Below are 11,774 nucleotides of genomic sequence, written 5' to 3'. Positions count from 1 at the left end.
AGTACTATATTACTATATTACTATAAGGCTATATGACATGTACCCTAAATTGTTATAGAGTTCTGAACAGACATTTAAAAGTTGATTTAAGTATTTAAAACATAATAAAAGCTATGTAAAGATGAGTTTTTATAACACTGTGTGTCCCATTAGGTAAAAGTTGTACACACACTCGTGGAATTCATCCTCACACTTGGCCCAAACACAAGAAATAGAGCACATGAAAAGTCAAGTGTGAGCATTTAAAGAAGTGAGTGTGAAAGAGGAAGTACTACAAAAAAAGAGTTAAGCTTGTAAAAGTGAAGCTTGCATCTATTTTTCAGATCAGTTTTTTTTTTGCTTCATGCAGAATGACATAAATTTGTAACCTTACAGTGTTCGTTTAGTTGCTTTAAACCAGGCGTCTTCAACTAAAATGGCTTAAATGTCTAAAAGATGTCTCAAATCTATGAATACTTTTCTTGTGCTTCACTGTTGTTTTAACTCTAAACACATATTCATCTCTTCACATCATCACAGTGTGACCACAACCAGCAGTTCTCAGCATCTTTACTTAGTGTGAAACTTCTGTACAAACCTGTCAGAACCACAGTGTGAGAGAAAAAAAAACCCCACTGATTGTCAAGGCAGACAAGCAGACCCAATTGCAGAAGAAAAAAATTGTTTATTTGACAAACAAGAGTTCTTGATAATTGTCCAACAAAAGGGTGAAACCACTGGCAGGCGACTCCAGCCTTAATTCCAGCTGCAGAGGAGGTGAGGAATGGCTCGTCACTCAGTCACAATAGATGGGATGATGGGTGAACCAGACACCAACCGGTGGGGCAGGAAGCAATTGGCCGGTCAGGTGGTAACTGGGATGCCTTTCGCTGAAGCCACGTTCCACATCCGCCCGCTAGAGGACCGGGACGGGTACTGGCACCCGAAGGTAGTCTGAAAGGAGAGAGTACTGAGCCGGGCTACAGGTGGGCTGAGAAGTGGGGCCGGAAAGGGGAAAACAAAAAAACTGAAAAGAACAAACAAAAAGTCAACAAGGCAAAAAGGTACTAACTGGACTGGGAACAGGACTAAAACGAGAACCAATAAAAAGTAGACGAGGCAAAAACTGTACAACTAGACTGAAGACAGGACTGAGACCGGACAAACAAAAAAACTGATCAAACTAGCAAACTAAGGTTCAGCGTCAGGATGAACAAATATCAAACGACGGACTGACAAAGGACAGAAAACACAAGGAGATTAAGTAGGTTGGGTAATTAACAGAAATGGGGTGCAGGAGTGTGAAACAATTAGGTTTAACAAGAGGGGAGGAGTTAACAGCGAAGCACATGGCAAGCTGTCAAAACAAAGGCCATGTGCTCCAGGACAACAAAACACAAGACAAACACAACAAGCTACTGCCAATCCCTGACACTGATGTAGTTTACTGACCACGTTTGTCTGCTCTCTGCTCCGTGTCGTTTGTATTCAGTGTTTTGAACACAGCTCTTTCGCTGCAGCGGTCATATGTTGAGCAGAGACATTCAAGTATCAGTAGGTAAGATGAATTAAAGAACAATGAATATAAGAAGTGACATAACTGGGGGAAAACATGCACACACACCCTAACAGCAATCCTGACTCAAAACACTGTCACATCTCACTACTGAACCGAAGTGTCATTTCAGACCAAGTAACTTCAGCTCTCATGAGTTTAAAAAAACTATAAAAATTGCTAATGAACTCAGTAGATAAAGACATCAAAGAACCAGCACACGATTCTCAACAAAGGTGACAAACAAAATGATTCATGCTGCAGTGCATGCTGGGTAACCTGGTAGTAAAAACTCCCATCATGCACTGCAGTATGAATAATTACTATTATTGTGTTAATTAAATTTTAACAATCTAATGTGTCATAACTCATGATTTGTGTTATAGATGTGCTCAGTGTTGAGTGTGAGTACAGCATTCAAGTACTTCCGAGTAAGGGTTAATGGGTTAAATGAGATCTAATTAACTAATTATCTCATTTAACCCATTAACCCTGTAAAAGTTTTGATGATGAACACCTGCTGTTATTGAGAATTACAGGGGGTCAAATATTGATGTTTTATTGGTTAAAATTGGCCACCATCATGGAGAACAGTGTTTGCTTTAGTTGGGATCTTGACCCTTTTATTAATTCTGTAATTCTGTCAAAGTCAGAAATATTCACTGTTTAAAAAAAAAAAACTTTAAAAATGGGTTTAGGCTAGGGGTTCTTTAAGAAAGATGTGCACATGGAAAGTTTTATCTGCATGGTCTAAGAGGGCGCACACGGTAATTCTTTTTCAAGTCTATTGCATTTTGTGTTTAATGTTGTTTATATTAGTTTGTGAAGAATGTATGTTATTGGATTCAGATTTTGTCAATGGATATTTGAAGGAGAGACTGTGAATTATTTATTTCTTGTAGTTTTCACTGTGTCTGCTAAAAGAGAGAGAGAGAGCAGAGAAACAAATAAACAACAAAAGACATCAGTATGAAGTGTGGCTATCTTTTCATTAGACCCGTGCAGCTACAAATTCAAATAAAGCAATTATAATGTTGTTTCACAGCAAGCTGTTCACATGCAGCTGAGACAAACAGAGCCGTACTTAACTTCATAGACAGCTTCTTAATGGCTGGGAAGAAGTGAAGCAGATCTATACTGAGGTAGTCATCAAGCTCGACCAGACTTTGCAGTTGTTTAGAGAGTGGTTTGGAGAAGAACTCTTCATCAGATGATTCTCTTTGCTCTTTTCAAGATTTTCAGGTGTGTCAAGGCTGTAGTACGAACACAAATACTTTAATTTATATTTTCAAATACCCACATTTATTTGGATAAATAATTGGATAATGTTCATTTGAACTTAACAGTCTCTACTACGTCAGGTTTATCAGTACAGAAGGTCTTAAGCTTGGGTAAGAGGACTGCAGCAGCAGTCTGACATTAACACCCGCCAACCTGCCAAACGTGGGTGGATTTCAGTTGTGGCGGGAAACACAGTCACTCCCACTAGCCACTCTGACGGGTTGAATTTTATATACAGTAATAGAACTCAACATTAATGCAGGTGCAAGTGATAGAAGACAATTTCACTTAATTCGATTAAAACATCTAACTTCACCAAAATTATGATGAAAATGGATCTGATTTTATTACATTCAGTGCATGTAAACTAAGACATTGTTAACTAGCAACTAGGTAATGCCAAGTTATAGAAAACATACGTTTGTCTATGTAAGGGACCGCGAGGTCAAGGCCAATAGTGAGTCACAAGCCCAACGTTTCACGATTGAGGATTTTATTGATGTCCAGAGGATACCAAGTCATTAGGTGACAAAAAAAAACAACCCATAACTAATTCACAATAAAAAAAAACTTAACAGACCAGGAGCACAATCCTCATCAGTGGCATGGCAGAGACCTCTCTTCCACTCAAGCAAATTCAGCTTATAAAGAAGCGGGTAAAACTATGGCTAATTACACAGGGGAGGAAACAAACAATTAAACTTAACCAAACCCATATCATAATATAAGTAATGGTTTTAACAAAAACACTTACAACCAAACCGCAAAAACTCAAACAACAAAATTATTCTAACGAAACAAACACAAATTAAATCAAACAGCAAAATAGTCCGTTTCAAATCTCCCAGGTCCGCTCCATAGTTGGTTTGGCCCGTGGAACCAAAATCAAATAAATTTGCGTCCCCCCGCCCGGCCTCAGATCTTTGATGGTCCGGATCGCGCTCTCCCCGCAGTCTCATCTCCCGGTAAACTCAATACAAAAGAAACGTTTGTTAAAAGAAAATTGGGAAAAGGTGTGCACTGTAACTAATTTATGGGCCCTATAAATCAGTGACATGCAAAAATAAACTAAATAAAGACATTCGAAATTTAAATGCTGTGTGTGTTTGATTACTACAACTAAACTGGTGTAAAAAAAAAAGTGCATGAATACATATGGGTGCATGTGAGCATTTGAGCTACAAATGCGCGCTGATGTTGTGTTTAAGCTCAAATACCCACACTTGTGCGGCCGACGCCTCAGGCCGTCACATCTCCCCCTCCTTCGGCAGATTCACCCGGACAGCGGGACAAGTAATCAGCAGTCACATTGTCCTTTCCTGGCACATGCTGCACGGTAAAGCGGAAGGGCTGCAGCGCTAGGTACCACCTTGTAATCCTTCCATTTGTGTCCTTCATCCGCTCTAGCCACTTCAATGCTTTATGATCGGTTTCAAGAGTAAACTCTCTCCCCAACAAATAATACTTAAGGGAATCCAAAGCCCACTTCAAAGCAAGACACTCTTTTTCGATCGTGGAGTATCTCCTTTCTCTCGGGAACATTTTACGGCTGATGAAGGCCACAGGTCGACGTGCTCCCAGCACTTCCTGCAAAAGAACAGCTCCAATTCCTCTTTCGGAGGCATCCGTTTGAACAATGAACGGCTGAGCAAAGTCTGGATTGTACAGTACCGCCTCAGTAGTCAGAGCTCCTCGAACATCCCGGAAGGCCTTCATTCCCTCCTCAGTCCATTTCAGCTGGTTGGGGCGCCGTGTGCCCACCATATCAGTCAGGAGAGCAGCTCTGTCAGAATAATTAGGTATAAAACGATTATAAAATCCCGTCATACCCAAGAATGACCTCAATTCCTTGCGGGTTTGTGGCACTGAGCATTTCTCGAGTGCTTGAACCTTGCTCAGTTGAGGTCGCACCATTCCTTGACCAATAACATGTCCCAGGTATTCCGTCTCCTCCATTGCGATGGTGCACTTCTTTGGATTGACTGTTAGGCCTGCCTCCTGGAGTCGTCTCAGTACCTCTCGAAGGTGGCTCAAGTGATCCTCCCAGGTGTTGCTGTACACGACAATATCATCAATGTAAGCAGCTGAAAAAGACAAACCATGCAGCACTCTGTCCATCAATCTCTGGAAAGTTGCTCCAGCCCCATGAAGACCAAACGGCAGAACCTTGAAATGGTATAGGCCTCCCGGTGTCTGGAAAGCAGTCAGGGGTCTAGAAGCCATAGTCAATGGGATCTGCCAGTATCCTTTAGAAAGATCCATAGTTGTTATATACTGTGCTCTCCCCAAACGATCAATCAAGTCACTTATCCGTGGAGTGGGATACGAATCAAACTGCGAGACTGAATTCAAGTACCTGAAGTCTATGCAAAATCGGAGGCTCCCATCTTTCTTGGGCACCAAAACTACTGGGTGACACCACTCACTATAAGATGGCTCAATGACTCCAAGACTTAACATCAAGTCTACCTCCTTCTTCAGGCTCTCTCTGAGTCTCTCTGGCACCCTGTAGCTTCGGCGCCTCACCACAGCCTCCGGCTTCAACACCACCTCATGCTGGATCAATTTGGTGAATCCTGGGTATTCAGAAAACACATCAGGGGCACAAAGAGCTCTCACCTGAGTTTGTTGCCGTTCCGTCAGATGGTCCAGCTCAAGCTTCCCCAGATTCGGTTCAGGTAAGTATTGCTCATCTGATTCATCCGCCACTCGACAAACCATCAGTGATTGCGCTTCCCTTTCAATCCTAGGGGTCCATTCTTTCAACAAATTGACATGCATAACTCGACTGGTTTTCGCCTGTCCTGGCATGGCAATCTCATACGTTGTGGGGCCAATTCTTCTTTTGACCTCATAAGGTCCTTGCCATTTAGCCAGCAACTTACTTTCTCCAGTGGGCAGCATCACCAGCACCTTTTGACCAACCTGCAGCCCCCTTTCTCTAGCCTGTGGATCATACCACCGCCGTTGTTGCTCTTTAGCACTAGACAAGTTTGTTTGGGCTAGCTCAGACATTTTCTGCAGGCGTTCTCTCATCTGCAAAACGTAAGAGACAACATTACTGGGTTCTTGACACTCAGAACTTCCTTCCCATACCTCTTTGAGCAATGTCAACGGTCCCCTCACTTCTCTGCCATACAACAACTCAAAGGGCGAGAAACCTGTGGACGCCTGAGGTACCTCCCTGTAAGCAAACAAAAGGTAAGGTAGCCACTGATCCCAATCTTGGCCAGTCCCATCAACAAATTTCCTGAGCATTTGTTTTAATGTCTGGTTAAAACGTTCAGTCAATCCGTCAGTTTGAGGATGATAAGGAGTAGTACGAAGGCTTTTGATTCCAAGCAACTTATACACTTGTTTCAACAATGTGGACATAAAATTGGTGCCCTGATCGGTTAAGATCTCATTTGGAAATCCAACCCTCGAGAACAGCTGCACCAGTGATGTCGCTACCGTCTTGGCTTTCACGGTTCTTAAAGGAAAGACTTCTGGGTACCTTGTGGCATAATCTGTTATTACCAACATGAATCGGTTACCTGACCGGCTCTTCTCGAGAGGACCAACAACATCCATTCCCAGCCTCTCAAACGGTGTACCAATGATGGGCAGTGGTTGCAAAGGGGCTCTCTTAGGTCGTTGCAGAGAGACTTTCTGGCAGTCAGGACAACTTTTGCAGAACCGGGCTACTTCACCTTCCAGTCCGGGCCAATAGAAATGTCTCTTAATCCGAGCAATGGTCTTGTTCTTCCCTAGGTGGCCAGCCCAAGGAATAGAGTGGCTCAGATGTAAGACTACTTCTCGGACACACTTGGGAACCACCAGCTGTCTCCGTGACCCCATTTGACGGTAAAGTATTCCCTTTTCCCGCACAAATGTCGCAGCCGCATCCTCAATCCCTTCCCCTGCATCTTTAGCAATGCTCAAACACTGCACAAGACTGGCATCCTCCTGCTGCATCTTTACAATGTCAGTCGGCAACCTAAAATCCACAGGTAGTTCACCTGTAACACCTTCTGAAACCTTTGAGGCATTAAACTTTACCTTCTCTCCTTTCCTCTCTCGTTTTGATTTTCTCCGTTTTGACTTGCCCACCTCTATTTCCTCAGAGAAGAATGGTAGACTGCTCAACATAGGGTCAAGCTCAATTTCCTGCTTTGCTCTTGCACGTGTGACCACCACACTACACTCCCGTGCTGGAGACAGCAATTCAAACAACACAGGCACATCTCGACCAAGAATTACAGAATATGGCAAGTTCTCAGCGACTCCCACCTTCATCGAAAAGGTCTGCCCCCTCAGCTTCATGAATATATGAGCCATATGCAATACCCGCTCATCACCATGAACGCATCGAAGAGGTAATCGGCTGGCTGAATCGATCATGGAAGGTGGTATAAATTTCTTATTCACTAGAGTCTGATCACTACCAGTGTCAATAAGAGCCGTCAGCATTTCCTCTCCGATCTCCACCATCGTTGTCCTCTGACATTGCACGTCTGCATGAGGTGATATTTTTCTTGGGACAAAGCACAAATGCATAGACTGGACCGCATTCTTCAGACAGTTTGGCTTAATATGACCTTCTTGTCCACACAGGTGACAGATCACAGGTCGTTTAAAAGTCATGCTGAGCCCACCTGATTGTCCTGCTACCTGGGGTTTCCCTCTTCCTTCTGACCTGGGTTGATTTTGCCATAGATTGCCCGCCTGTCGTTCTCTTTCAGGTTTACAAGTCCAGCTCTTGTTCTTTCCTCTAGCTGCTACAAATACATCCGCCCACGCAGCTGCTTCAGCCGCTGATCCAGGGTCTCGCTCCTTAATCCACACCTGAAGTTCAGGACACAGCATTCTGAGGTATTGTTCAAGTATGATCACTTCACTCACCTCCTCTACTGTTTTCCCTTTTGGTTGAATCCATTTCATGAACAACTCCTTCAGTCGGCTATACAGCTCCTTTGGACTTTCAGCTGGAAGTACAGTTAAAGAGCGAAATCTCTGGCGGTAAGTCTCAACATTTATATCAAACTTCAACAAAATGGCAGCTTTCACCTTCTCATAATCAGTAGACTCAGCTACATCCATGTTAACATATGCTGCTCTGGCCTTACCCGTCAGTAATGGTATCAAATGCCATACCCAATCTGCTCTGTTCCATCTACAAGCTACTGCAATCCGTTCAAACGTGACCAGAAAGTGCTCCACATCATCCGTTTCTCCCAGCTTCTCCAGCCTGGGCATTTGTGCAAGGGGCAAACTCACTGGTCCCTCTGCCTGGGCAGGACTTCTGTGAATCCTCGAAACTTCCTCCGTATCAGTGGGGTTGGCTTCCGGCCATCCCACGTCCTCCTGAACTTCTCTGCCACATTGAAGAGGGGCCGGAGTGGTGCGTGCTTGGACCTCCATCTGCAACAATCCAAACTGGTGCTGGAGAGCCTTGAAGCGCCGTTCCTGCACCACCTGCTCCTTTTGTCTCTCAGCCTCCCGGCCATCCATCCTCACCATGTGAGCTCTGAGCAGATCTGCCAGTTCTGCCACTGACATGCCCCCTTCAGGTGCTGCCACTTCTCCATCAACATCCTGCCTTATACTCACAGCTTCTCCAACACATTCCTCCTCTGGCTGTAGGAGTTTCTTCTTCACAGTACGACTCATACTCAGAAAAATAAACAGCCACGAGGAGCAAAATAACTAGAAAGCCTTGTACCTCTCAATCGCTGGATTTAGAACATCCCACCGCTGCCACCATATGTAAGGGACCGCGAGGTCAAGGCCAATAGTGATTCACAAGCCCAACGTTTCACGATTGAGGATTTTATTGATGTCCAGAGGATACCAAGTCATTAGGTGACAAAAAAAAACAACCCATAACTAATTCACAATAAAAAAAAACTTAACAGACCAGGAGCACAATCCTCATCAGTGGCATGGCAGAGACCTCTCTTCCACTCAAGCAAATTCAGCTTATAAAGAAGCGGGTAAAACTATGGCTAATTACACAGGGGAGGAAACAAACAATTAAACTTAACCAAACCCATATCATAATATAAGTAATGGTTTTAACAAATAAACACTTACAACCAAACCGCAAAAACTCAAACAACAAAATTATTCTAACGAAACAAACACAAATTAAATCAAACAGCAAAATAGTCCGTTTCAAATCTCCCCAGGTCCGCTCCATAGTTGGTTTGGCCCGGTGGAACCAAAATCAAATAAATTTGCGCGCCCCCCCGCCCGCCTCAGATCTTTGATGGTCCGGATCGCGCTCTCCCCGCAGTCTCATCTCCCGGTAAACTCAATACAAAAGAAACGTTTGTTAAAAGAAAATTGGGAAAAGGTGTGCACTGTAACTAATTTATGGGCCCTATAAATCAGTGACATGCAAAAATAAACTAAATAAAGACATTCGAAATTTAAATGCTGTGTGTGTTTGATTACTACAACTAAACTGGTGTAAAAAAAAAAGTGCATGAATACATATGGGTGCATGTGAGCATTTGAGCTACAAATGCGCGCTGATGTTGTGTTTAAGCTCAAATACCCACACTTGTGCGGCCGACGCCTCAGGCCGTCACAGTCTATCTCTAATACTTTTAAATGCTTTTACACTTCCAACATTTTTGCTACATTAGCCCACACCTAAATATCTGATTACATGACGCCATTGTTCAGCATAATTTATTCCTGACTTAACGACAAGCTCATCATCAGCCTCACGTCTGTCTTGTTCTAGTAAGGACTCTAGCTGCTGCGTTTTGGATTAGCTGAAGTTTGTTTATCAAGCGTGAAGAACAACCACCCAATAAAGCATTACAATAATTTAACCTCAAGGTCATAAACGCATGAATTAATATTTCTGCATTAGAGGTTGAAAGCATAGGTTGTAATTTAGATATATTTTTAAGATGGAAAAACACAGTTTTACAGATTCTAGAAACATGGTTTTCGAAGGAAAAATTGCTGTCAAACAGCACACCTAGGTTCCTAACTGATGATGAAGAATTAACAGAGCAGCCATCAAGTGTTAGACAGTGTTCTAGATTATTATATGTGGGGTTTTTAGGTCCAAGAATTAGCACCTCCATTTTTTTTTCAATTTAGCATTAAGAAGTTGCTCATCATCCAGTTTTTTATATCGACTATGCATTCTGTTCATTTATCAATTTGGTGTGTATTTGGTGTCAAGTTGGTTTGCTTTGCATTCTGAAATCGAATGTCTGGGATGAAGGCAATAAATACCCTTTTAGATGTACTACTTTTTGAGACTGTTTTTCTCATAAAAGTGTGTTTCAATGGCACAATTTTCTGTTTCTATTTGGTGTTCTATTATTTATTCAATCATCATTTGAAGCAACTCAACCCTTTTAACATTCATCAGACAAGGAGACTGGTTCACAACAGTGGATCTACAAGATGCCTACTTCCATATCCCACTTCACAAGGATCACAAGAAGTATCTCATGTTTTACTTTCAGGTCAACACTTGTACAATGTTCTCCCCTTAGGTCAGTCATTGGCTCCCCGTACCTTCATCAAATGTATGGGTGTGGTACTTCTTTTTGTTGCCAAGGCCTACATATAGTCAGGTTGACTAGCTGTGTCATAGGGAGTGCCGAAGACATAAGGGCCCTCCAGAAAGACTGTTATTCCATTATAAATTCAGGAAGTATTGGCAGCTCACTGACCTGAGACTGTTAGCTCCACCCAAAAGAAGTCGGCTATTCAGGATTGTTTAAAAAGCACATGCTCCTCTTAGAGGAGGAGCTACTATATTTGGCAAACATGATCTCAAGACATTGGGGTTGCTAACGCCTGTGGTGAGGGGATGAAATGATGGTGAAAAAAGACAGGAACATACATTAGACACATACATTATCTGATTTTTCTCAAACTTCATGGGTTTGTTCATTGTATAATTCTGATCACATAGAAGTCACTATTAGGAGTCAAAGTTTTTGTCTTCTGAAGTATTTGCTTCAAACGTCAGATTAATGTCAACGATGCAAAACTGGGATAAAGATAACATAAAATCTGTTGCCATGGAAACATGTTAAACTTTATTTGTTTCTTGCATTTTTGAGGCAGATAACATGCTTAGAAGTTAATGAAACTCAGCACAAATATCAGTATTAATCGTAGTTACGCACAGGAAAAAGCTCATAAATGGGCATGAAGGAGGCACTCTATAGAGACACCTTTTGTCAAAAGTGGTGGCTTAGTTTTAGCTACAGTCACCAAATGCAACAACTTTCAAATTTACACTCATCGCTTCTGACCATTTTTTTTCATGACCAAAAAAATATTTTGCGGGTGCATCCATCTGATCAATCTTTAAAAAATGAGAGCGAACTAAAGCTCCTTGTGCTTTACGTTCTAAAAGCTCTCTAAGTTCAGCCTTTTTCTTTAAATAGGTCTCCAAAAATGTACTATTGCCTGAGGTTTGAGTCAGCTTTTGTAATTCTATCAACTTCGTTTCAAGCATTTCTACAGAATAATTAAGTTCTTTTGTGACATTTCGAGTATACTGTTGCGTGAGTAGTTTTATCTGTATTTTGCTGTAATCCCACCTCTGCTGTATGGATTTAAAAGAAGATTTTTGTTCTTTAAAAACCTTCCAAAAAGATCTAAATGATTCAATAAATAATTTATCATTTAAAAGACTTGTGTTAAAGTGCCAATATGCACTTTTAGTCTTAACTGACTTCAAAATAAATTCAAAATAAAACTTATCATACTGTGATCAGAAAAAGACAAAGGTGTAATGAAACATTTTTCAAACATACTCAAATGATGTTTAAAAACATAAAATCTATCCAGTCTCGCCAATGACACATAATTGTTCCATTGAGCCCATGTGTACTGTCTTACATTCCCACTCATTACTCTCCAAACATCACACAAATCATGTTTTTCAATCAAGTGAGTTAAACTCTTGCGTGAGGCCATATGAGGTTCCACA

The sequence above is a fragment of the Puntigrus tetrazona genome, chromosome 15, assembly GCF_018831695.1.
Source record: "Puntigrus tetrazona isolate hp1 chromosome 15, ASM1883169v1, whole genome shotgun sequence".
NCBI lineage: Eukaryota > Metazoa > Chordata > Actinopteri > Cypriniformes > Cyprinidae > Puntigrus > Puntigrus tetrazona.
Note: the sequence above shows the minus strand (reverse complement) of the source record.